The sequence below is a fragment of the Gorilla gorilla genome, chromosome 20, assembly GCF_029281585.2.
Source record: "Gorilla gorilla gorilla isolate KB3781 chromosome 20, NHGRI_mGorGor1-v2.1_pri, whole genome shotgun sequence".
NCBI lineage: Eukaryota > Metazoa > Chordata > Mammalia > Primates > Hominidae > Gorilla > Gorilla gorilla.
In genome coordinates, this window is record NC_073244.2 from 10780125 (window position 1) to 10807446 (window position 27322).

At 51.3% G+C, this 27322-nt stretch overlaps 1 protein-coding gene across 7 annotated transcripts in view; it reads left to right on the plus strand.

Annotated features, from left to right (window-relative positions):
• KDM4B (lysine demethylase 4B) overlaps positions 1-27322 on the plus strand; it is a 185892-nt gene that overhangs the window by 22121 nt on the left and 136449 nt on the right. For 5 of the 7 annotated variants that reach the window (XM_019015988.4, XM_019015991.3, XM_019015987.4 and 2 more), the window contains exon 2: positions 25858-25940. The gene's annotated coding sequence lies outside the window, so the exon portion shown is untranslated. Of the gene's footprint in view, positions 1-2703; positions 2826-25857; positions 25941-27322 lie in introns of those variants that run through there. The other 2 variants (XM_063701988.1, XM_063701989.1) reach the window with 1 other exon arrangement.

Genomic DNA, 27322 nt, shown 5'->3' on the forward strand with positions numbered 1-27322 from the left:
GAGTTCGAGACCAGCCTGACCAATATGGTGAAACCTTGTCTTTACTAAAAATACAAAAATTAGCTGGGCGTGATGGCGGGCGCCTGTAGTCCCAGCTACTACGGAGGGGACAGGAGAATTGCTTGAACCCAGGAGGCGGAGGATGCAGTGAGCTGAGATTGTGCCGCTGCACTCCTGCCTGGGCGACAGAGTGAGACTCGGTTTCAAAAAATAGTAAAGCAAAAAATAAAAATAAAAACACTGTTATGGAGAATTTGACTACACAGAAAGGTAGACAACATGGAATAACGAGCCCCCCAGGCCCCTCACCCAGCCCCAAAACCATCAACCCATGGCAACACCCCCTGCCCTACCCCCATATGTGGTGAAATAGCCCTCATATTATTTTTGTTAACTTTTAATTTTTAAAGAATTACAGAGGCTGGGTGTGGTGGCTCACACCTGTCATCCAGGCACTTTGGGAGGCAGAGGTGGGAGGATCACTTGAGTCCAGGAGTTCGAGACCAGCCTGGGCAACACAGTGAGACCCTGTCTCTACAAAAGCAAAAATAAGAATGAATTATAGACTGCCAAGGTGTTGCAAAAATAATAAAGAGGTTTCCCTAGGCTTCACCCTGCTTTCTCCAGTGGTAACATTTTACATAACTTTAGTGTCCCGTTAAAACTAGGAAATTGACACAGGACACTGTGGCTTCAGACCTTCCTCAGGCGTCCTCAGTGTTAGCACTGGCTCATTCTTTTGGTAGAGTCTTTGCGACATTCTGTTACCTGCACAGATTCCAGGAACCACCATTGCAATCAAGATACAGAACTGTTCTGTCAACACAAAGGAACGCTCTGCTTCTCCCTTCTGTCACCCCCAGGCCCTGGCGACGGCTGAGGATCTCTGCATCTCTGTAACCTTGCCCTTTTGAGAATGTTATGTAGATGGAATCACAGCGTATTTAACCTCTTGGGGTTGGGTTTTTTCGCTTGCAATCTGTCGAAGTTGTTGTGTGTATCAGTAGTTACTTTCTTTTATTACTCAGTAGTTCTCCATACGGGTGTTGTTTTCTCATTCTGCTTATTTCTGTGAGACGGGTGGCAGTGGTAAGGTCCCATCTTTCATTCCTGATTTTAGCAATTTGAGTTCTCCAGAGATGGAGGACAAGATCCAAGGTTGCCAGGGCCTGGGGGCAACAGAGTGGAAGCAGAGTGAGTTCCTTTGTGTTGACGGAACAGCTCTGTATCTGATTGCAGTGGCGGTTCCAGGAATCTGTGCAGATAACAAAATGTCACGAAGACATTTACCTTCGACAGTTTTACCGGTCTTTTCAAGGGACCGACTTTTGGTTTCATTGGCTGTCTCTATTTTGTTTATTTTTGCTCGTTATCTTTGTTACGTACTGTGCTCCATCTGCCTTAGTTTCCGTGTGCTCTTCTTTTTCCAGTGTCTTAAGGGAGATGCTTAAATTAATATTTGAGATCTTCCTCTTTTTAAAAACTGTATAGGCAATTATAAATTTCCCTCTAAGTACTGCTTTAGCTGCAACCTGTACTTTTTTTTTTTTCCTTGCGATAGGATCTTGCTCTGTTGCCCAGACTGGAGTGCAGTGGTGCAGTCACAAATCACTGCAGCCTTGACCTCCCGAGCTCAAGCAATCCTCCCACCTCAGCCCACCAAGTAGCTGGGACCAGAGGCATGTGCTACTATGCCTGGCTAATTTAAAAAATAATTTTGTGGAGAGGAGGTCTCACTATATTTCCCCAGGCTAGTCTTGTACTCCTGGGTTCAAGCATTCCTCTCACCTTGGCCTCCCAATGTGCTGGGATTACAGGCATGAGCCACTGTGTCTGGCCATCCTATAAGTTTTACTTTGTTGTGAGTTCATTTTTATTCACCTCAAAATATTTTCTAATATTTTCTTCCTGTTCAACCCTGTGATTATTTAGGAGTATGTTGGTTAATTTCCATGTACTTGTGAATCCCCAAATTACTTTCTGTTGTTGATTTCTAATTTCCATTGTGGTTGGAGAACTTACTTTGGATGATCTGAATTCTTTTCAATTTAATGAGGCTTGTTTTATGGACTAACATATGGTTTATCCTGGAGAATGTTCCATATGTACTGAGAAGAGAATATGTTCTATAGATTCTTTTGGCTTATAGTGCTCAAGTCTCTCTCTTTGTTGCTCTTCTGCTAGTTGTGTTATCTTTTATTGAAAGTGAGGGTATGAGCCGGGCATGGGGGCTCATGCCTGTAATCTCAGCACTTTGGGAGGCCGAGGTGAGTGGATCACCTGAGGTCAGCAGTTTGAGACCAGCCTGGCCAACAAGGCAAAACACAAAAATTAGCCGAGTGTGGTGGCGCATGCCTGTATTCCAGCTACTCGGGAGGCTGAGGCACCAGAATCGCTTGAACCCGGGAGGCAGAGGTTGCAGTGAGCTGAGATCACCCCACTACACTCCAGCCTGGGCGACAGAGTGAGACTCCATCTCAAGGAAAAAAAAAAAAAAAAGAAAGTGAAGGTATTGACATCTCCAGCTATTGTTGAATTACTTCTCCTTTTATTTCTGTCATTTTTTGCTTCATGTATTTTGGGGCTCTGTTATTAGATGCATATATGTTTATAATTGCTGTATCTTGCTAATGGATTCACCTTTTTATCATTATAAAATGTCCCTCTTTATCTCTAGTAACTTTTTTTTTTTTTTTTTTTGAGATGGAGTCTTGCACTTTTGCCCAGTCTGGAGTGCAGTGGTGTGATCATGGCTCATTGCAGCCTCAACCTCCTGGGCTCAAGTAATCCTCCTGCGTCAGCATCCTAAGTAGCTGGGACTACAGGTGTGTGTTGCCACTCCTGGCTAATTTTTTTGATTTTTAACAGAGATGAGGTCTTACTATGTTGCCCAGGCTGGTCTCAAACTCCTGAACTCAAGTGATCCTCCCACCTTGGCCTCCCAAAGTGCTTGGATTACAGGCATGAGTCATTATACCACACCTGGCACATTTTTTTTTTAAGTCTATTTTGTCTGATGTTAGTGTAGCCACTCCAGCTTTCTTATGGTTCCTGTTTGCATGTTACACGTTTAATTTTTATATTTTCAGCGTGTTGTTTTTTTTTGTTGTTGTTATTGTTGTTTTGTCTTTTTTGAGACAGGGTTTCGACCTCCCGGGCTCAAACAATTCTTTTATCTCATCTCAGCCTCCCAAAGAGCTAGAACGACAGGTATGCACCACCATACCTGGCTAATTTTTGTGTTTTTTCTGTAGAGACGGGTTTTGCCACATTGCCTAAGCTGACCTCGAACTCCTGGGCTCAAGCAGTTTGCCTGCCTAGGCCTCCCGAAGTGTTGGGATTACAGGTGTGAGCCACTGTGCCCAGCCTATTTTCAGCCTGTTCGTATCTTTGAATCTAAAGAGTGTCCCCTGGCTGGGCGCAGTGGCTCACGCCTGTAATCTCAGCACTTTGGGAGGCCGAGGCGGGTGGATCACCTGAGGTTGGGAATTTGAGACCAGGCTGACCAACATGGAGAAACCTCGTCTCTACTAAAAATACACATGCGTGGTGGCGCATGCCTGTAGTCCCAGCTACTCGGGAGGCTGAGGCAGGAGAATCACTTGAACCCGGGAGGTGGAGATTGCAGTGAGCCAAGATCATGCCATTGCACTCCAGCCTGGGCAACAAGAGTGAAACTCTGTCTCTCAAAAAAAAAAAAAAAAAAAGTGTCCCCTGAAGACAGTATATAGTATAGTATATGGTTGGATCTTGTTTTTTAAATCCAGTCTGACAATTTCTGTCTTTTGATTGGATGTTTAATCCATTCATATTTAATGCCGTTATTGATATAGTTGGATTTGTATCTGCCATTTCCCTTTTTGTTTTCTATTTTGTTCCTTTATTCCTTCTTTGATGTTTTCTTTTGCATTAAGTGAATATTTTCTAGTGTAATATTTTAATTCATGATTGTTAGCACTATATTTTTGGAAGTATTTTCTTAGTAGTTGCTGTCGGTCTTATAGGCATCTTAACTTCTCAGAATCGACTTCAGATCCCCAATATCGTTTGAAGCAAGGCTGTGCTTACTCCTTTTGAACTGTGCTTAGCAATCAGGATTTCACTTAATCAGTTCAATGGCTTGGGTTTTCAAGGATGCTGATGTGTTTGTTTGCCTGAATGGTGCCTCTTCTTTTGCTCATTCCTCCTCACATTCAGTGAAATGAGCACATCAAAGCCCTCTTAGGACCTGTGATCATGAAAACCATTTGGAGACCCCACTGTCTCGGGAGCAGGGCTTGGGAAGGACACCAGCTCCCCTGTCATCCCTCTCCTTGTGTTTCTGGCTTCTTTTCATCTCCCTTGCACCACTGAAACTGATGAGTTTGTAGCCCTGTTCCTGACACAAGACTCCAAATCTGTGTCAGTGGGTCTCACCCACTTGGAGGCAGGTCTTTTTTTTTTTTTGAGATGGATTCTTACTCTGGGCAACAGAGCAAGAATCCTGGGTTCAAGCGATTCTCCTGCCTCAGCCTCCTGAGTAGCTGGGATTACAGGCACCTGCCACCACATCCAGCTAATTTTTGTGTTTTTAGTAGAGACGGAGTTTCTCCATGTTGGCCAGGCTGGTCTCGAACTCCTGACCTCAACCAATCCGCCTACCTTGGCCTCCCAAAGTGCTAGGATTACAGGCATGATCCTCTGTGCCTGGCCGAGGCTTGGCATTTTTAATTTGAATTGGTAGAGAGTGGGTGCCATCATCGTTTTGATGATCATTGAACCCCAGGAATATGCATCCCTTTCCTGAGATGCACTCTCATCCTCTACGCAGAGCAGCCAGTGAGCTGCTGGAGGGACCTTGGGTCCCAGCACAGCATCCCAGGCCGGCTCCTTTTAAATACTCGTTGTTTTTATAAAAGGGATATGTAAGTATGGTTGGCATGTGAACTACAAATGTCCCTGCATCCTGCGACCCTGAAATGGCCTGTCTTGGTGTTGGCGCTCCTGGTCGCTGCGGTGTCACGCGTAGATCTTTGCTTCTCAGTGGCTCTGCAGTCCTTTATTTTGGTACAGATATGTGTAATTTACTTACCCATTCTCCTACTAATGAGCACTTACTTTTCTCTCTCTCTTTCTTTCTTTTTAGACAGTGTCTCGCTGTGTCGCCCAGGCTGGCGTGCAGTGGTGTGATCTCAGCTCACCGCAGCCTCCTCCTCCCAGTTCAAGTGATTCTCCTGCCTCAGCCTCCTGAGTAGCTGGGATTACAGGCATGTGCCACCACGCCTGGCTAATTTTTGTATTTTTGGTAGAGATGGGGTTTCTCCATGTTGGCCAGGCTGGTCTCAAACTCCTGACCTCAGGTGATCAGCCTGCCTCAGCCTCCCAAAGCGTTGGGATTATAGACGTGAGCTACTGCGCCAAACTACTTTTTTCTCTTGTAAACAATGCTGCTGGCCACATCCTTGCTGCCAGCCCTTCTAGGTGGGGTTGCTCAGAGTGTGTGTGTGCCTGTTTTATTTTTATGTTTTTGAGAGGGGGACCTGCTCTGTCGTCCAGACTGGAGTGCAGTGGCATGATCACAGCTCATTGCAGCCTCAGCCCCCTGGGCTCAAGCGATCTCTTGCCTCAGCCTTCCAAGTTGCTGGGACCACATGTGTGCACTACCACATCTGGCTAATTTTTTTTTTTTTTTTAGTAGTGACGCGGTCTCGCCATGTTGTCCAGGCTGGAGTTTATTTTGAAGCGTGTTGCTCAGCTGTCCCCTGAGGTGGTCTGAATTTGTGCCCCTGCAGTGGTGTGGGACAGTCATTGTGTTGGGGACAGCTCTGGTCTCTGCCCCTCCTTACAACCTGTCTCCTCGTGCTGGTTCTTGTTTGAGTTGCCAGTTCATAGCCTTTGCCTGCTTGTTGATTTGGTGTGTTTTTTTTCTTGACTTAAAAACAAAAAAACAAACCCAAAGCTTCTCAAATTCGGCACTCTTGTTATCTTGAGCTGGGTCCTTCTCTGGGGTGGGGCTGTCCTGGGCCCTGCAGGGTGCTGAGCAGCATCCCTGGCCTCCACCCACTGCATGCCAGGAGCACCCCCTAGTCGTGACAACCACAGACATCCCCAGACCTCCCAGTGTTCCCTGTGGGCACAGCTGCGTGGTTGGGCAGTGTGGGTCTGGGTGAGTGGGTTCTTTGCATCCCTGGCCTCCACCCACTCCACGCCAGCACCACCCTCAGTCGTGACAGCCATAAATGTCCCTAGACATCGGAAAGCATCCTCTGGGGGCACGATCAGCCTTGGTGGAGAACCCCTGTTTTGGAATAACCCTCTCTGTACCCGGGCTATTACCACCCTATTGTGTTACCTTTTTTTCTCAGTTCCTCACTTATTTTTAGTTTTATTTTTGGTGCGTTGTTACATAGGATGTTTTCAAGTTGCCTGATGTGTCCTTCCCTTTAGGGCTTCCGAGTTTGTGTCCCACTTAGAGAGGTTTCCCCCGCCCTAGGAGTCCAGGAGCGTCGGCCCCTGGCTTCCACCATGTCCTTCTGTGGTTCATGAGGACCTGCCATCTGGAGGCGGCGAGGTGGGCTGGGCTTTGTGTTTCCAACATGTCCACCCCAGCCGGCTGGGCCTGCATACCCAGTGGGTGGCGCTCAGGTCTGGAGCTGCCTCCTTGGCTCCCTGGTTGTTAGTTGTGTGATCTAGGGCAGGCCACTTCCTGCCTGTGCCTCAGTTTCCTCTCCTGGGCAGTGGGCTGGAATAGCGGTCCCTGCCTCCACCGGTTGGTGGGCTGGTCAGCCATGCCAGGCACTCAGAGTCATCCCTGCCTCCTCGGGTTGGTGGGCTGGTCAGCCATGCCAGGCACTCAGAGTCATCCCTGCCTCCTCGGGTTGGTGGGCTGGTCAGCCATGCCAGGCACTCAGAGTCATGCCTGCATGGGGGCCCCAGGACCTCGTCATCAGCCTCTTCATCCTTACTGTCTGGTCTGTTCCAAAGGCCGCATGCCCCAGAAAGACAGTGACACTCCAGGAGGTCGCTAGACCTGGCGGGCCCCAGGGCCAGGAGTGAGGGGCGGACGTGCCACTCTGCACTGCTGTCCCTCTCCACCCAGGCCTTGGGGCTCCCAGACAACCATGAAATTACAAGGCAGGTTTGTAGATGCATAGATTATTTAGTTAATGATTATGGTTTTAAATGGTTAATTATGGAACATCAGATACCTATAAATAAGTGTGAAACATGGACTGGTCCTCGTGTGTCTGCCAGGGGTTGCCTCCTGACTGGGTGGGAGCCTGCTTGGGGGCCCAAGTCTGCTGGCATCCCCGCTCTGTGTGGCTCCATCCCCTCGCCTGGGGGCAGTGGACGGACAGGTGGCCTTTGCCCGTGGTGCTCCCCAGACCCTGTTGAGTGCCTGGCAAAGATGTAGGTGGGCTGCACCTCCCTTTGTGTGGAAGGTTCCAGAAGGAAGTGCCAGGTGACCAAGCCTGCGTCTGTCCTGGGTTTTCTTGGCTCTTCACCCAAACACTTCCCTTTTTTTTTGTTTGTTTTTGTTTTAATAAAAATTTTTTGGACATAATTTCAGACTGACCCCAAAATTGCAAGAATAATAGGAAGAATTCCCAGACACCTTTCACCCAGGACCCCCATGTGGCGACATTCCCCGCTTTGCCTTTAATCCTTTCCTCTCATTCTCTCTCCCTGCACTTCTTCCTAAACTGTCAGTGTGTGGCAGATATGACATCCCTTTGCCTCTCCTTCAGTGTGTATTTCCCCCAGACAAGGAGTTTTTCTATCAAGTTATCAAAATCAGAAATTCACACTGATAAAATCAAATCTACAGACCCTATTCTGACTTTGCAGTAATGTCCTTAAGAGTCAGAAGAGAATCCAGGATCAACACAGCACTCACTCGTCTTGCCTGTCGGTTCCTTTTAACCTGGGGCTGCTCCTGTCTCTGGGTTCTCTGACTCTGATGTTTTGGGGGCGTACAGGCTGTCATTCTGTTAAATGTCCCCCAGGTGGGTTTGTCTGATGGTTCCTCAGGACCAGATTCAGGCCACACACTTTTGGCAGGAAAGTCCTGGAGCCGACATTGGGTCCTTCTTAGTGTGCCCTATCAAGAGGCCCATCATGCTAATTTGTCCCGTTTCTGGTGATGTTAACCTTGATCCTTTGGTTAAGGTGGGCCCGCCAGGTTTCCCCACCCTAACATTACTATTGTACCATTTGCATCTCATGGGGAGGCCAGTGTAAACATGCTGTTACTCCTCAAACATTCACTGCTTGTTTCAGCAGACATTGATTCTTGCCTCATGGTGGTTTTCTAGTCCTGTCATTTCTTCTGCATTTATTAGTTGATGTCTCCTATACAGGACAGCTGTCCCTTGTTCCTTTCTTATTTCTATCAGGGTGGGCTTGTGGATTCTTACTTTGTTCAATGGGTTATAATCCACTACCATCACGATTGATCTGGTTGCTCAGATGGCTCCACATTTTTCCAGAAAGAGCCCAGTCGAGCTGGCTCCTGGGCCATTTGACATGTCCCCACCCTGCTCGGAGCACTTCCCAACTTTTTGGCACTGGGATGCTCCCAGCTCATCCTGTAGTCTCCCTCATGGTCGATCCCTGGGATTGACCAATCTCCAAGGAGCCCTGGTTCTGTTTGTGGAGAATGCCACTTAGAAACCAAGATCCAGGTGCTCCGTGTGCTCAGTGCTACTGGGGTGTCTTTGCTTCTAGGTCCTCTAATCAGACAGAGCTGGGAAGTAGATGTGTGTACATCTTACACACATGTACATTGTGTGTGTATATGTGAATACACATGTATACATACAGACACCTGACATTTGTAGCCATCTCTGCATCCATCTATCCACCCACCCATCCACCCATTTACTCATCTATCCATCTATCCACCTGTCCACCCACCCACCTGTCCATCTATCCATCTATCCATCCATCCATCCACCCACCCACCCATCCACCCACCCACCCATCCACCCATTTACTCACCTATCCATCTATCCACCTGTCCAGCCACCCACCCACCCACCCACCTATCCATCTATCCACCTGTCCAGCCACCCACCCACCCACCCACCTATCCATCTATCCATCCATCCATCCATCCATCCACCCACCCGTCCACCCATTTACTCACCTATCCATCTATCCAGCTGTCCACGCACCGACCCACCCACCCACCTATCCATCCATCCACCCATTTACTCACCTATCCATCTATCCACCTGTCCACCCACCCACCCACACACCAACCTATCCATCTATCCATCCATCCATCCACTCACCAATCCACCCATTTACTCACCTATCCATCTATCCACCTGTCCACCCACCCACCCACCCACCTACCAACCTATCCATCTATCCATCCATCCAGCCACCCACCTATCCACCCATTTACTCACCTATCCATCTATCCACCTGTCCACGCACCGACCCACCCACCCACCTATCCATCCATCCACCCATTTACTCACCTATCCATCTATCCACCTGTCCACCCACCCACCCACCCACCAACCTATCCATCTATCCATCCATCCATCCATCCACCCACCAATCCACCCATTTACTCACCTATCCATCTATCCACCTGTCCACCCACCCACCCACCCACCAACCTATCCATCTATCCATCCATCCATCCACCCACCAATCCACCCATTTACTCACCTATCCATCTATCCACCTGTCCACCCACCCACCCACCTACCAACCTATCCATCTATCCATCCATCCAGCCACCCACCTATCCACCCATTTACTCACCTATCCATCTATCCACCTGTCCACCCACCCACCCACCTATCTATCCATCCATCCGTCCACCCACCCACCCATCCATCCACCCATTCACATATCCATCCATCCATCTATTCATTCACCTATCCATCCATCTATCCATCTGTCTGTCTGTCCATCCATCCATCCATCCACCCACCCATTCACCTATCCATCCATCCACCTATCCATCCATCCAACCGTCCATCTGTTCATTCACCTATCCATCCATCTGTCTGTCCATCCATCCATCCATACATACATCCATTTATTCATCCATCCATCCATCCATCCCCATTAATGCCCATGAGTTCACACTGAAACCTCTAGTTCCAGCCCCACACCCAGGGTCCCTTACCATCTTTCCCCATCGTTATTTGTAACTCCCTTGGCTGACAGTGAGAATCCACCCACTGCCTACCGTAAAAGCATCCTCCAGGGTAGGAGCCAATATTTCTTTTTTGTTTATCTCAAAGACATACAGTCCCAAACTGTATTTAAAAGTTTACATGGATTAGTTCTTCCATTTTTTTCCCCCTTCTTTACTGTGGTTATATTGTTTGCTTGAAATAAGGTTTGGTTTACTTGTTTTTGTTTGTGTTTTGGACAAGGATTTTCCTCCTCAACTCTTGCTGATTTTAGTTGCCTGTTGATTGATTCCTTGATTCAACATACGTGATGTAGTGTATAGAACATTAGCATGGTTCCAGAGTGAGGACTGCACAAAAAGACATGGGCGGAGAAGTGTCATCAACCCCCTTTCTCCTCCCCATTCCTGCCCACCCCCTGCAGGAAAGGAATCTCGTTAGTGTCTGGCTCAGCCTTTCAGGGCAGCTCATAGAAGCAGATGTGTATTTTTTTAATGTCCCCTTCTTTTTTTTTTTGGAGACAGAGTCTTTCTCTGTTGCCTAGGCTGGAGTGCAGTGGTGTAATCACAGCTCATTGCAGCCTTCACCTCCTGGGTTCAAGTGATCCTGCCGCTTCGGCCTCCTGACTTAGCTGAGACCACAGGTGTGTGCCACCATGCCCAGCTAATTTTTTTATGTTTTTATAGAGAAATACAGGGTCTTGCTATGTTGCCCAGGCTGGTCTCAAACTCCTGGGCTCAAGTGGGCTCCCAAAGTGCTGGGATTACAGGTGTGAGCCACTGCGCCTGGCCTTATACCTTTTCTTTCGCACGTGAAAGTGGCGCTGTGCTCTGTGCATTTAGCTGTGTGTCCTGGAAACCACTTCATTGGCCAGGGAGCTCTTCCCGGCTCCCCTGCAGAGCTGCGTAGTGTTCCTTGCAGGGATGCAGCGAAGTCCACCCAGTGTCTCTCCTGCATGCAGGTATTTAGTTTGTTTCCAGGCTCTTACGGTGGCGAACTGTGCTGCCGTGAGTAACCTGGTGTATATGGATTTTCACATTGGTGGAAGGGTATCTTCATGGTAGATTTTTGTGAGTGGGATTGCTGGGTCAGAAGTGCAGACATATTTTGTTAGCTTTTATGCTAAACACCCATGTAGTCCTGTTCCGCCAGCTGTGTCGTCTGGGAGGGCCTGGTTCCCCTGCCTCGCCAGCAGGGTGTGCTGTTTCACGTCTAAATGCTTGCCAATCCCAGCGCTGAGAAATGGGAGCTCAGTGGAGTTCTAATGATTGTTCCTGTAGTTATGAGTGGTGATGAACATCTTGTTGTGATTAAAGCTGTTTTTGTATCTTTCCTGTGAGCTGTATCTTCATGCTTTTCACTTACTTTTTTCTATTGGATATTTGACTTTTTCCTCCTAACTTGAAACTCCAATATGTGAACCTCTGTGGTATGTATTGCAAATATTTTCTTTGTGTTTTTTTTTTTCTTTTTTTTCTTTTTGAGACTGAGTCTCGCTCTGTTGCCCGGGCTGGAGTGCAGTGGCACAATCTCAGCTCATTGCAACCTCCGCCTCCCAGGTTCAAGCAATTCTCCTGCCTCAGCCTCCTGAGTAGCTGGGATTACAGGCGTGTGCCACCATGTCCAGCTAATTTTTATATTTTTAGTAGAGATAGGGTTTCACCATGTTGGTCAGGCTGGTCTCAAAATCCTGACCTCAGGTGATTCACCGGCCTTGGCCTCCCAAAATGCTGGGATTATAGACTTGAGTCACCTCGCCCAGTGCAAATATTTTCCCTCGGTCTCTGGATTGCCTTTTGACTTTGTTATTGGTGTTTGGTTTTCTTTTGCTCTGCAGAATGTTTTTTTTCTTTCTCCTTTACTTTCCTTTCTCTCTCCTTTCTCTCTCCTTTCTCTCCCCTTTCTCTCTCCTTTCCTTTCCTTTTCTTTCCTTTCCTTTCCTTCTTTCTTTCCTTTCTTCTTTCTTTCTTTTCACTTTCTTTTTCTTTATTCTCTTTCTTTCGAGACGAGGTCTTACTATGTTGCCCACGCTGGTCTCAAACTCCTGGGCTCAAGCAGTCTTCCTGCCTTGGCCTCCCAAGCAGCTGAAATTACAGGTGTGAGCCTGTAATTAATTAGCCACACCTGGCTAATTAAAAAAAAATAGTTAGCTGGGCACGGTGGCTCACACCTGTAGTCCCTGGACTGTGGGAGGATCACTTGAGCCCAGGAGTTTGAGACCAGCCTGGGCAACATGGTGAGACCCCCATCTCTACAAAAAAGAAAAAAAAGTTAGCCAGGCATAGTGGTGTATGCCTGTGGTCCCACCTACTCAGGAGGCTGAGGTGGGAGGATTGCTTGAGCCCAGGAGTTCAAGGCTGCCGTGAGCTATGATCACACCAGTGTACTCCAGCCTGAGTGACAGAGCGAGACCCTGTCTCAACAAAAGTCACATTTCTGAGTCTTTACTTTCTTTGCCTCTTGATTAGAGCTGTGGTTGTAAAGCCCTTTCCGTCTCTGGGGCTGGAGAGGAGTTCACCTCGTTTTTTTTCTGGCTCTTGTATGATTCCTCCTTTACACTCACATTCCGATTCCACCGCCGTTCATTCTCGCAGAGGTGCGAGGTGGGGACCTCACTTTATTGTTTTCTAAATGGCTACGCCATTGTCCCAGCTCCATTGATTAAAAAAATCCCTGCTTGGGCCGGGCATGGTGGCTCACGCCTGTGATCATAGCACTTTGGGCCCAGGCGGGCGGATCACCTGAGGTCGGGAGTTCGAGACCAGCCTGACTAACATGGAGAAACCCCATCTCTAATAAAAATTAGCCGGGTGTGGTGGCGCATGCCTGTAATCCCAGCTTCTCGGGAGGCTGAGGAAGGAGGATTGCTTGAACCCAGGAGGCAGAGGTTGTGGTGAGCCAAGATCGTGCCATTGCACTCCAGCCTGGGCAACAAGAGCAAGACTCTGTCTCAAAACAAACAAACAAACAAACAAATCCCTGCTTGGCCAGGTGCAGTGGCTCACACCTGTAATCCTAGCACTTTGGGAGGCTAAGGTGGGTGGATCCCTAGAGGTCAGGAGTTTGAGACCAGCCTGGCCAATATGGTGAAACCCCGTCTCTACTAAAAATACAAAAATTAGCTGGGCATGGTGGTGGGCGCCTGTAATCCCAGCTACTTGGGAGGCTGAGTTAGGAGAATCACTTGAACCTGGGAGGTGGAGGTTGTAGTGAGCTGAGATCGTGCCACTGCCCTCCAGCCTGGGTGACAAGAGTGAGACCCCGTCTAAAAAAAAGGTCCCTGCTTACCCCACTGCCTTGGGAAACCCCCTCTGCTCCCCACACAGTCTCCGCATATGCCTGAGTCTGTGTTTGGTCTTCCTCGTCTCTCCACAGCAGGTCTGCCCCCTGGGTTGTTGGCCGCGGTCGGATGCTCAGCTGCTTGAAAATGCTGTCTCCTGCCTGGGTGCGTCTGGCTCCCCTCTGCGCGTCCTGTTTCATGTTGTTTTTTAGGGTTTGTGCATTTCTCTGGGTACTTTGGTGCACAAATGCTTCTTTGAAATTAATACGTGGCAGTAATGCTGGCACTGGGGACGGCTAGGGCGGTGGATGGCATGTGTCCTGGAGGGCGGGTGTGCTGGCAGAGACTTAGGGATGAGGTTAAGGATTCTCCTAAGTCCTTTTCTTCTGGGGGAAAGAGACTCATGGGAACCCCTCCAGTGCAATGGCCTCGCCATTTCCACACGCCGGCCCCTGGCACTTTCCACCATTCGCGTGCTCAGCTCCCAGCCCTTGCCCTGCCACAGGCCCTCGCTCCCTCTTCACCCGGCCTGGAGTGCATGGCCCACAGTGGTCCTGTTCTCACCGCGCATCCCGCCAGCTCCTTGGCCCTTCTCAGCCCTTGCTGCCCCCGGGGCTCATACACCTCTACCCACGATCCAGAGATGGATCGTCAGGCCCACCCCAGCCCGGCAGCTTCCTAGAGCAATGCCCTCAGCCAGGCATGTTGTCTGGGGACGCTTGGCAGTGTCTAGACACAGCCAGTCCCTGTGACCCGGTGTGCACGTGTGCTGCCGTGCACGTTTCAGCTCCCCAGTTTCATGTAGTTGAGAACGCTTGGCTGTGAGATGCACCACGGCTCTGTGCTCCCTGGGAGTCCCCGTACCCCCGTGCGGTGAGCGTGAGAAGTCACCCACAGAGGGGCAGGAAGGCGGCTATATTTTAGTGGTCACAGGTGGGCATTACCCCTGGGTGTTGGGCAGAGGCCACCCCTGCTCCCCTCCGGAATACACTCCCTACTGTCCAGGCAGCCCTCAGATTACAGCCCCCAGCCTGACCCCAGAGACATGCAAATATGGGACAGACGTAAGGCTTTGGTGCCGGAACCAGGAGCATCCCGGGCAAAGTGAGACGAGCTGGTCACCCCCTGCACAGTCTCCCACTTCCCCAGGCTTTATTCTCCCACCCCCTGGAAGTGGTAACCCTTCTAGAGGTATCTGTGTAGCGTCTTCCTTTTCTGCGCGCTCTGTGTGTGCCGGCCTGTCCTGCGGCCGTCACCTGGCAGATAGCTCCTGTCCCAGGGATCCAGCACAAAGCTTGGAGATGCGTCTGTGCAGCCCACTCTGTGGCTGTGTGTGGAGTTGATGGTGGAGTTCTGTCGCCCCATGACATCTGAGGCTACAGGAGTGGCCTGTGGAGGTGTCGGTGGCCAGGTGGGACAAGTATGGAGAACACAGATGCCCGGGGCAGCTGGCAAGAAGGGGCAGGTGCTTTTGAAAGAAGAGATGTTACCAAACCGTCCTTCCCAGTGGTGCTGCCAGGCCACTGGGGCATAGATCAGTGTGGGCACCTGTTCCTCCATGGCCTCTGTGACCTGTCGTGTCATTGGACTTGCTGGTCAGCCTCCTGAGTGACAGGATGGTGACAGCTGCCACTTAGGGGACCTCATTGAGCTTCCTGAAGACCCCACGAGGAGGGTGTTAACATGGGGAGCCCCCTTTACAGATGAGGAAACTGAGGCCTCAGAGGTGGGGGCCTCACCCTCCTCTGGGCCTCATGGTGGGTGGTGGGGGTTCACCTTCCTTTATTTGCATGTGGATATCCAGTTGTCCCAGCACTGTTTGTTGAAACACTTTTTCTTTCTGCATTCAGTGGTCTTGGGACCAGGCCTTGGGGGACTGTGCTCTGTACCATGTCCTCACCCAGGACCTCCCTCTAACATCGCTCTTAGAGGCTACAGGGCCACGGGGGAGAAGGTCCCCACCATTCTCCAGCGGCCGCCTCGCCACACAACTGGGAGGGATGTGGGGTAGAGAGCCCCCTGCTTGGCACTGGCCCTGGGGGTCTAAGTGATACGAGGGGCAGGGGTCGCCCCTGCAGTCACCGCGTCCTCCTCTGACGGAGGTGAGTGGTGATGCTGGGTCACAAGAGGTGGCTTCTCATCCCAGTGGTCTCGTGCTGCACTTCAGGGCCTCCATCACCTGATCTGGGGGCTGTGGGGGTCCTGGGAGAGGGCTCATGGGTAGGGGACAGTTTTTGATGTTCTCTTAGTGAAGGACAGAGAAGAAGGATGGGGGGCTGCTGGTGGCGGCAGGGAGCCAGGATGGTGCTGGTCCCGCCTCCCTTCCTTCCATCCCTGCTGCAGGCCTGCCCTCTTCATGCCTGGCTCCCCGCAGCCTCTCCCTGTCCCCGTCTGTCCCGCCACTACTGGAACCCCACCCTGCCTCTGGGTAGTGTGCACCCCATCCTCAGAGCGGAACCCCCATCCCCTGGGCTTGTGGGGGCTTCACTTCCTGCTGTTTCCCCGCAGCCCACAGCCATTCTCCTGCTCCTCCCACCCCTCCTCACTGTCCTTCCTGGCACTCCAGGCCCCTCCGCCGCATCTTTCTGACTCGTGTTGCCACATCATCTGCCCTAGCTGGGGTTTTATCTCCCTGGCAACTGGAAATGTGTTGGTTGAGATATGGTGAGTTAGGCCGGGTGCAGTGGCTCATGGCTGTAATCCCAGCACTCTGGGAGGCCGAGGCAGGTGGATCCCCTGAGGTCAGGAGTTCAAGACCAGCCTGGCAAACATGGTGAAACCCCATTTCTACTAAAATTACAAAAATTAGCTGGGCATGGTGGCGCACGCCTGTCATCCCAGCTACTTTGGAGGCTGAGGCGGGAGAATTGCTTGAACCTGGGAAGTGCAGGCTGCAGTGACCTGAGATCATGCCGTTGCACTCCAGCCTGGGCAACAGAGCGAAACTCCATGTCAAAAAAAAAAAAAAAGATATGGTGAGTTAAGAGGGTAACCAGCCCTGGAGCTGACAGCCTGGGTTAGCACCTCTGGGACTTGGGACGGCCTCCATGTTCCCCTCTGTGAAGTGGGAGTGACAGCAGTGCCTTTCCCATGGGGCTGCTGGGAAGTGACTCAATGAGGAGCACCAGCAAGGGGACACCAGAGCGGGCCCCAGCCACCTCCTGGCAGAAGCATGGGGCTCATGAGGTGGGGCGGGGGTGGTGAGGACCAGGCGCAGACCTGGGCAGGGACCTGGGTGGAACAGGGGAGGCGGAATCTTCTAGAAGGGCCTTGGGGGAGGGCCCTGTCCCCACCATCCCTCGCGAGCACCCCCTGCCAACCTCCATCTCCCATTTGAGAGTTGGGGAACGTAGCAAAGTTATCTCAGGACTGGAATATGAATGGCAGCTCTTGGCCAGGCTCTGCCATATTGGAGAGGGTTCTAGAAGGTCCTGGAAGCCCACTGGCTCCTCTGTCATTTTCGGCATGGTTTTGGCCTCTCCTCTTCTCCTTTGCTTCATTGCTGTGATGTCAAGCATCTCTTCCCGTGACTGTTGACTCTTTTTGTATCTTCTTTGGAGAAATGTCTGCTCCATCCTTTGCCCGTGTTTTCTGTTAGGTTGTTTGTCTTTGGTTGAGTTGCAAGAGTTGGTGACATATTCTGGATGCAAGTTCCTTATCAGATAATGTTTTGCAAATATATGTTCTCCTGTTTTGTACATTGTCTTTTCACTTTCTCTCTCTCTTTTTTTTTTTTTTTTTTTTGAGACAGAGTATTGTTCCATCTCCTAGGCTGGAGTGCAGTGGCACAAACATAGCTCACTGCAGCCTCCAACTCCCAGGCTCAAGCGATCCTCCCACCTCAGCCTCCCGAGTAGCTGGGACTGCAGGTGTGCACCACAATGCCTGGCTAATTTTTTTCTTCTTTATTTTTTGTGGAGATGGCATCTTGCTGTGTTGCCTAGTCTGGTCTTGAACTCCTGTGTTCAAGTGATCCTCCCACCTCGGCCTGCCAAAGTGCTGGGATTATAGACATGAGCTGCCATGACCAGCCAAGTCTTTTCACTTTCTTGAGGTCTTTGCAAACAATTTTTCTTTTTCCACATGCACTTTTGGTGTTTTAGCCAGAAATCTTGCCTGATCCAAAGCCACGAAGGTTTAATCCTATGGTTTTCCTAAGAGTTGGGTAGTTCTGAGCTGGGTATACTAGCTCACATCTATATGCCCAATGCTTTGGAAGGGTGGGTTGGGAGGATCGTTTGAGGCCAGGAGTTTGAGACCAGTGTGGGCAACATAGGAAGATACTGTTGGTACAAAAAGTTTTTAAAAAGAGTTTTGTAGTTTGGGCACTTACATTTAGATCTATGACCTATTTGGAATTAGTATAAATATATGGTGTGAGGTAAGGGTCCACCTTCATTTTTTGTGTGTGAATATCCAGCTGTCCGAGCACTATTTGTTGAAAAAACTGTTCTTTTTGCATTGAGTGGTCTTGGCACTGTTGTTGAAAATCACCTGACTTTAAGTGTGTGGGTTTATTTCTGGACTCTCAGCTTTCTCCCGTTTATCTAATGTCTGTACTTATGCCAGTACCATGCTGTCTTGATTACTGTAGGTTCATAACCATGAATTATTTTTTGTCTAGTCTTGAGTGTAGACGTTAAGGAAAAATAATACGGTTCTTACATTAACATATAGAGACCCAGATTAGCTGATGAGACTACAGCCTTCTTAGTTGGGATCCAGAAAACCCTGGCTGTTCCCTGCCTCCTTGTTTCTTCTTTTTCTTTTTCTTTTTTTTTTTTTTTTGAGACAGAGTCTTACTCTGTCACCCAGACTGGAGTGCAGTGCCACAATCTCAACTCACTGTAACCTCTGCCTTCTGGGTTCAAGCGATTCTCCTGCTTCAGTCCCCTGATTAGCTGGGACTATAGGCATGTACCACCACACTTGGCTAATTTTTTTTTTTTTTTTTTAATATTTTTAGTAGAGACAGGTTTTCACCATACTGGCCAGGCTGGTATCGAACTCCTGACCTCGTGATCTGCCCGCCTTGGCCTCCCAAAGTGCTAGGATTACAGGCATGAGCGACCGTGCCTGGCCCCTGCCTTTTTTTTTTTTTTTTTTTTTTAAAGACAGAGTTTCGCTGTGTTGCCCAGGCTGGAGTGCAGTGGCATGATCTCGGCTCACTGCAGCCTCTTCCTCCCAGGTTCAAGCAATTCTCCTGCCTCAGCTTCCTGAGTAGCTGGGACTACAGGTGGATGCCACCACGCTCAGCTAATTTTTGTATTTTTAGTAGAGATGGGGTTTTGCCATGTTGGTGAGGCTGGTCTCAAACTCCTGACCTCAAAAGATCTGCTCACCTTGGCCTCCCAAAGTGCTGGGATTCCAGGTGTGAGCCACCGCTCCCGGCCTATTCCCTGCTTCCTTTATTGAGCCATGCCACCTTCCTCAGTTGGATTTTGGTATCAGTAAGGATATGAAGGTTTTGGTGACATATTTCTAAATAAGAGGCTGTTTCACTAGGATGCAGAGGTTGGTGACAAATGTCAGCTTTTCAGTTCTTTCACTCAAGGAGGATCTGCAACTTGAATTCAGCAGGTTTGGTCTTCAGTGGGGCCCGGAAGTGGAAGGGATGTGGTGGTGTCCACTTGGTTTCTGATCACCTTGGCTCTTTCATGGCCTGACTCTCCTCTTCCAGTGAAAACCTGCTATGCCCTGAGCTTCAGAGGACAGAGGTCCAGGTGGTTGTTTGGTTTGGTCTTTTTAACTTTTTATTTTGAAATAATTTTAGACTCACTGAACTGTTGCAAAGATAGCACAGAGCGTTCCTGTGTACCTTTCACTCAGCCCCTAATGTGAGCATCTTATGTAACCACAGAATGCTCAGAAATTAGCCAATTCCATACTACCATGCGATTTACTCAACTATAGATTCTTTTTTTTTTTTTTTGTCAGAGCCTTGCTCTGTCTCCCAGGCTGGAGTGCAGGGGCGCCATCTTGGCTCACTGCAGCCACTGCCTCCCAGGTTCAAGCGATTCTCCTGCCTCAGCCTCCTGAGTAGCTGGGATTACAGGTGCCTTCCACTACGCCCGGCTAACTTTTGTATTTTTAGTAGACACAGGGTTTCACCATGTTGGCCAGGCTGGTCTCAAGCTCCTGACCTCAGGTGCTCTGCCTGCCTTGGCCTCCCAAAGTGCTGGGATTACAGGCGTGAGCCACTGCACCTGGCCTCAACTATAGATTCTACTAGAATCTCACTAGTTGTCCCACCAACGTCCCTTTCCTGGTCTAGGACCTCATCCAGGACCCCACTCACCATTTAGTCTCATAGGCTCCTCCAGGGGTGCCAAGGCCTCCATCTTGCCTTGACTTTCATGACCTTGGCACTTCCAAAGAGCACCAGGCAGATGTTTTGTAGAAGGAACTTCCCTTGGCTTTCAGACGTTTTCTCATGGTTAGCCTGGGCTCTGGACTTTTTAGAAGCATACCATAGGGCTCGTTCTGCTCCTTCCCTGTGCAGCGTATCAGGAGGTGCGTGTGGCTGATGTGGCTGATGCGGCTCAGCGTGGTGGTGTTGACCGTGGCCTCCTGGCTGAGGCGTCAGTCAAGTTTCTCCACTGCAAAGTTACTCCTTTTCCCTTTGGGACTTTGAGCCTGTGAACATGTCCTGTTCCTTCAACTTTTGCTCACCAATTTTTGCATTTCCGCGTGGCTCTTTCCTGCAGGAAATATTCCCGTGGTGTTGGAATGGTGATTTTATGTTATGCTTATTCCTTTGACACTTATGAAGGAGAATTCTTCTGTGGAGGAAAGCTGTCCTTCTTCCCCGTTTGTCAGTTGCATTTTATTTATTTATATATTTTTGAGACAGAGTCTCACTCTTTTGCCCAGGCTGGAATGCAGTGGCGCGATCTTCGCTCACTGCAACCTCCGCCTCCCAGGTTCAAGCAATTCTCCTGCCTCAGCCTCCCGAGTAGCTGGGATTACAGGTGCCCACCATCACACCTGGCTAATTTTTGTATTTTTAGTACAGACGGGGTTTCACCATGTTGCACAGGCTGGTCTCGAACTCCTGACCGCAAGTGACCCACCTGCCTCGGCCTCCCAAAGTGCTGGGATTACAGGCATGAGCCACTGCACTTGGCGCTCGATTGCATTTCACATGTTCTCTCAGGAAAGCCATCTGTGTGTTTGTTTTATCCTGTGGGTTGTAACATGAGGCTGTCATTCATCCTGGTGCTGAGGTAGGTGGTCCTCGTTTTGGCCATCGGGAGCCCCTCGCGTGTCCTTTCTGCCCGCTCCCGTCTTGTCAAGCCTTCCCTTCCTCTCAGGTCCTGCAGGGCGATCTGGGCTCAGCTTGTATATTCTGCCCCAGCCCTGGAATTGACCACGTGTCCTGCAGGGCGCCCTGGTTCCTCATAGTGGAGAATGATGTTTACAAACCGTGGCCTGGGTGCTGGCCGTGCTCGATGCTGTTGGGGCATCATTGCTTCTAGGTTTTCTCTGCTGACAGGGCTTGGAAGTAGGAACGCTAACCCATGTGTATATGCACATCTGTATCCATCTCACTGTCTCTTTTCCAAAGCTCCTGAGTTCATACTCATAGGGTGCCAGAGCGTTCATGTCGTGGGCCCGTCTGAGGCTTTGGGTGTCCACCCCCAACCTGTAAGGGGTACGCAGAGCCCCTGGAAAAAGGAGGACCTTCCTGTGGGGCTGAAGACTTGGGTGGGAGGCAGGAAATGACATGTCCCTTTTGAAGGCCACTTGGGGCTTGTGGCCGTGGGAGAGGCAGGCAGGGCCGGGCACTGGGCCATCCCGGGTCAGGTAACCTCGCCAGGCGTGCAGGTGAGAGGACCCCTTCCTTCTGGTTCAGAGACTCCTGTTTTTGGACCCATGCCCAGACCCAGGAAAGAGGTGGGCAGTGTGGTCTGGTGCAGGCCCAACTTTCTGAACCCACCCGAGGGTCAGCCCTGGGGGCTCCGGTGACTGGCAGCCCCATGGCCAAGAGCACCTCCTTTTGGGGGGTTCTTGGGGGCCAAGTTCTGTGGTCCCCAGGCCTCTGTGCTGTGGTGCCGCTGTCTCCTCCCTGATTCCCGCCAGTGGTCTCTTCTTCCGCCCCACCTGCGGGTCTTGGCGGAGGGGCTCACAGAGCCAGCACTGTATCTGAGGCTGCCCTCAGGGTCAGCACGTGCGGGGCAGTGGCTATTATGTAATCGGTAGCTCATGCTGTTTGGGGGCGTTGTCGTCCGATGCCTTGGGCTGTCACTGCAGGCTTCTGTCATGCTGTGGTGGGCTCCCCTTGCCAGTTCTATTCCTAGTGCCCAGATCTGCCTAGAAGCCGCAGCAGGGTTGACAGGCTGGGCCCGTGGCAGGGTGCAGTCAAACCTAAACCACCTGGGTCTTGCCCTCCTGGCAGTTAATAGAACTTAGTGTTTGGAGCAGTTTTAGATTTACAGAGAATTTGGGCAAGTGGTAGTGAGAGTTCCCGTCTCTGCCTGCCATCCCCCACCCGTTTTCCTTGTGGGAACATCCTGCCGATTGTGGCGCATTTGTCTCTTGATTAACACGTTGTTAATGACACTTCCCGCTTCATTTGGATTGCCTCTGCTTTCCCCTAATGGACTGTTTTCTGTCCCAGGGCCCCCCACACCGGGATTCCTCGTGGCCCGTAGCCATCCCAGGATCCCTCGTGGCCCGTGGCAGTCCTGGGATCCCTCGTGGCCTGTGGCCGTCTCCTCAGGCTCCTCTGGGCTGGGACCACTCCCCACACGTTCCCTGTGTTTTGTGCCTCGACAGTGTTGAGGGGGCTGGCCAGGCAGATGGTAGGGCGCCCCTCGATTGGGGTGTGTCTGGCATTTTGCTCAGGCTGGCATGGGGTGGAGGCTGTTGGGAGGACTTCAGAGGTAAGGGCTCTTCTCATCACATCCCGGTGAGCGTCAGGACGTGGGCCATCAGCAGGACGGGGATGGAGCCGTGTGGCTGTTGCTGCTGCCCTGACGGCGTAGCTGCAGGGGTTCATCATCCTCTCCCCGGGATGCTGCCCCCGACTTTCCATTTGTGCACTGATGGAAGGAAGTCACCGCATAGCCCATGTGTAAAGAATGGGGAGCTGCCTGGGCCCCAACCCCTCGTCTTCCCTCCTGGAGGGGCAGTGGAGGCAGGCTAGCCCGGCCTCTCATCTGTTGCGGAGGGGGACCAGGGTGGACAGAGGCCTAGGCTTGGGCTGTGCCTTGAGAACTGGGGCCCGGCCTCAGCCCCAGAGCCTCCAGCCTCCCAGCTTGGAGTGGGCGCTTTTGGGGCCCCAGAGAGGGAGGGCAGAAGGACCCGTGGTCTTGGTAGCACTGGGCTGAGGTCTGTCCAGCTGAGAGCCTCAGGGTCTGGTGGCTTCCATGCCTTCTTGACCAAGTGCTGAGAGTGGGGGTGGCCCGTCGTGCAGTGGGGGAGAGAGATGTACAAAGAGACAATTACTTGTGGCAGGGGAGACCCAGGATCCCGTGGGGACCTGGTGGCAGCCAGGAGCAGCAGGTCACAGGGGAGAGGCCTGGGTGGCCCCTGGGAGTGGACAGGCGCTTGCCTCCGCTGAAGTCAGGGAGGTACCCTTTGCTGCTATGACAAATGGCCGCAGACACAGTGGCTGAAAACAGCACCCGTTCATTCTGTCCCATGCCTGGAGGAGAGAAGTCTGACATGGGCCTCCCTGGGCTAAAATCATGATGTGGGCAGGGCTGTTCCTTCTGGAGGCTCCTGGAGACAGTCCATTCCTTTCCTTTCCCAGCGTCTGGAGGCGTCCGCATCCCTCGGCTTGGGGCCCTTCCTCTCCCTTCACAGCCACAGCGCAGCGTTTTCCAGGCCTTGACTCTCACCCTCTGGCCTCCTCCCATGAGGAGGCTGTGAGGACATTCCGCCTCCCGGATCATCCCCTATCTCAAGATGCCTAACTCAGTCCCATCCGCAAAGCCCCTGTTGCCATGGAAGGTGAAATAGTCCCAGGGTCTGGGGGTTAGGACGGGGACATCTTTGGGAACCATTGTTCTGCTGCCCACAGCTGCGTGGAGGGATTCCGGTCGTCGGGTTCAGCTGGTGACAGTGTCAGGGGTAGGCCTGGGCAGGTGGGAGAGGTCATGAAGCCCTTTGCAGGGCACTTGGCTGCTCATCTGGCACAGGGGAAGAGGTGCAGCCCGCGGCCCGGCAGTCCAGGACCTGCTGTTCCCTTCCTACCCAGGGCGGGGCCTGTGGGAAGATATGGAAGTCGGGTGAATGAGCCGTGCCCAGTGATTTTAAAAAGCAGATTAAAATAACATAGAAAATATCAGAGCTCATTGTGTGCTCTAGGGCATTTGTGAAACTTGCATTATTTATTTTTTTGAGACAGGGTCTCGCTCTGTCGCCCAGGCTGCAGCCTTGAACTCCTGGGCTCAAGCGATCCTCCTGAGGAGCTGGGACCACAGGCACATGCTACCACACCCGGCTAAGTGTTTTGTTTTGTTTTGTTTTGTTTTTGAGACGGAGTCTCGCTCTCGCCCAGGCTGGGGTGCAGTGGCACGATCTCAGCTCACTGCAAGTTCCACCTCCTGGGTTCACGCCATTCTCCTGCCTCAGCCTCCCGAGTAGCTGGGACTACAGGCGCCTGCCACCACGCCTGGCTAATTTTTTGTATTTTTAGTAGAGACAGGGTTTCACCGTGTTAGCCAGGATGGTCCGATCTCCTGACCTTGTGATCTGCCTGCCTCGGCCTCCCAAAGTGCTGGGATTACAGGCGTGAGCCACCGCACCTGACCTAAGTTTTAAATTTTTTGTAGAGACAGAGTCTCACTATGTTGGCCAGGCTGTTGAGACTCCTGGCCTCAAGTGATCCTCCCTCATCATCCTCCCAAAGTGCTGGCATTACAGGTGTGAGCCACCGTACTACTTGGTGTTATCTAAAAGTCCTGTTGAATTATAAAAAGTGTACAACTTTGGGAGGCCGAGGTGGGTGGATTACAAGGTTAGGAGTTCGAGACCAGCTTGGCCAGCATGGTGAAACCCCGTCTCTACTAAAAATACAAAAAATTAGCCGGGCATGGTGGCACACACCTGTAGTCCCAGCTATTCGGGAGGCTGAGGCAGGAGAATTGCTTGAACCTGGCAGGCGGAGGTTGCAGTGAGCCGAGATCGTGCCACTGCACTCCAGCCTGGGTGACAGAGCGAGACTCCATCTCAAAAAAAAAAAAAAAAAGTACAACAAAACCAGGGCCCCAGGGGACGAGCTTCTCTGCCCTGGAGGTTGGGCCTGTCGAGGGGACCTTAGAGTGCTTCTGAAGTGAGAGTTAGCTGAGCAGAAGGAAGCAGAGGGCAGCCTGAGCTGAGAGCCAGCACCGGAGGAGCTCTGAGATGAGGGCTCGCAGGCCTGGGCACCCACCGAGCCCCAGGTGTGCCAAGTCCAATGGGAGCTGCAGGTCAGGATGTGAAAGTCCTTTTTTTTTCCCTAGACGTAGTCTTGCTCTGTCACCCAGGTTGGTGTGCGTGCAATGGCGTGATCTCGGCTCACTGCAACCTCTACCTCCCAGGTTCAAGTGATTCTCAAGCCTCGGCCTCCTGAGTAGCTGGGATTACAGGTGCACATCACCACGCCCGGCTAATTTTTGTGTTTGTAGTAGAGACGGGGTTTCACCATGTTGACCAGGCTGGTCTCGAGCCCCTGACCTCAGCTGATCTGCCTGCCTCGGCCTCCCAAAGTGCTGGGATTCCAGATGTCAGCCACCTCACCCCGCCATGAAAGTCTTGATATTGGCCGGCGTGGTGGCTTATGCCTGTAATCCCAGTACTTTGGGAACCCAAGGCAGGAGGATCACTTGAGGCCCGGAGCTCGAGACCAGCCTGGACACTATAGTGAGACCCTGTCTCTTAAAAAAAATAAAAATAAAAAGGTCTTGGTGTCACATCCAAAGTTTGGAGTTCTGTTCCGCATCCATCCTACAAGTGTCTGAGCGTCTCTGTGTCCAGTACTAAGTTCAACGCCTGGGCTGTGCCTTGGCCCCTGTGTGGTCGCAGCCCCTGCTTCCCTCTCTCCCTGTGCTCTGCCTCTCGGTGTTAGGGGGTGGGGGAAAAACTGGGTGCATTTTCTGCACTTTTCCCCTTGGAGGAAGCAAAACTTCTTGAAAATCTCTCAGTAGCTGTCTGCGTCTTAAGGCCTCCAGAAGCTTCTTTGGTTTCATTTGACTGTTCACGGATACTCTCGCTGCCTTGGCCCCTGGATTTTAGGAGCTAAGCTTAAAATGGGCCCTCATTGGAAAACTTGACTGGGTAAAGTGCTTATAGTTACGGATTTTTGTCTTGTAAAAAATTGACAAGAATGTGGAAAATCTGAATAAAGGCAAGCGTTCTCGGGCTGCGTACAGCTGGTGGGAGTCGAATTTAGAATTAAAACTTGAGCGTGCCATCACTGTAGTTAATCATGCTTTTATTTGCATGTTTTAGGAACCATCACCGTTGCTGGAGGCACCTGACAAATCCTAGCAAATATTTGGAGCATCTCCACCCAGGAACCTCGCCATCCAGAAGTAAGTAACATGGGCCCGGCCCCCAGGTGGCCCCACAGGACCAGGGACCAGAAGGCTGTGGCCTCTTCCCTGGGTGGCCCGCCGGGGAGAAGGTGGTGGCCTGACCGGCTCTGAATTCCCGGGACGTCCAGGCACGAGCAGTGCTTAGACGGGAGCCTGCGGGCCATGGTAGGGAGGTTCTTCTGCAAGTTTCTTCATGAAGCCTGTCTGCTTTGGGCTTGCATCTCACCCTTCGGCATCCAGCCACCCGACTCTCACTTCTAGAAACCGGAAAAGCTGTGGCTCCTCCTGCATTTCGGGTGACACTGGGGTTTCCCAGGACCCACTACCCTGTCTGCATCGGCCCTGGGGACACCTGAGCTCAAGGGGCGTTCCCCCACACACTGTCAGAAGTGGGGAGCAGTTAGAGCAGGGGTCTCTAAAAATGGGAGACTCATTTTTAAATGCCTTTGAGATAGTTCCATGGCCCGGCCGCCCAGGGTTTAGTTCCTTTTCTTGTGCCTTTCTTATAAGCCGAGGACGGTGGGCTTAAAGAGGTGCCTCTGGTGGCAGAGGGACCACTCAGGAGAAGAGAGAGAATGACCTCATCCCTTCTGGCCACACCCACAGGGCCCGGGTGACCCAGCGGAGGGTGTCAAGTGTGGGATGAGCAGTGCAGTGTCCTCCCGTCAAGGCAGAGGTGGCAGTGGCAGCGGCGGCCGGCAGAGCACCGGGGAAAGGCTGCCTTGTGCGGCGTCGCCCTTGGATTCTGTGCCGCTTCCCTGTGCAGAGGGAGGAAGGCGCCCATCCAGGGCCCCTTGTAGCTAATGAGGGCGAGTGTGGACTTGAGCTGGGGCCCTTGAGTCATTTGTGGGTGCCTTTTCTGTTCTACTGCGATTAGGACCTTGAGGAGGGTGGTGGAGCCCAGCCTCCTTTGGGAAGTCATAAAGTGTAAGGGAAGAGGCTCTGGGCACGTGGTTGGCAAACTATGGCCCCTGGACCCAATCTGACCCCCTGTTTTTATAAATAAAGTTTTATTGGCACGTGGCTGTGTCCATTTGCCTGAGCATTGTCCCTGGTTGCCTTCTCCTCACAGCGGGAGAAGTGAATAGCTGGAACAGAGGGCGTGGCCTGCGCATCTGGAGATATTTCCTGTTTGAGCCTGTGCAGAAAACCACGCGCCTCCTCTTGTCCAGGTTAACTTACTGCTGGCTGGAGCAGGATGGACGAGTCTCTTGGTGACTTGGTTTGGAAATTGGCAGGTCTGTCTGTGCCTCCTGAAATCTTGCTTTTACCCTTCAAGTTTGTGCTTCCTTACAAGATGGTCAATTTTCTAAAACTCAGCTGTTTTCTTTGTACCCAAATTAACACAGCACAAACCAAGTAAGCGACTTGCTCTATCA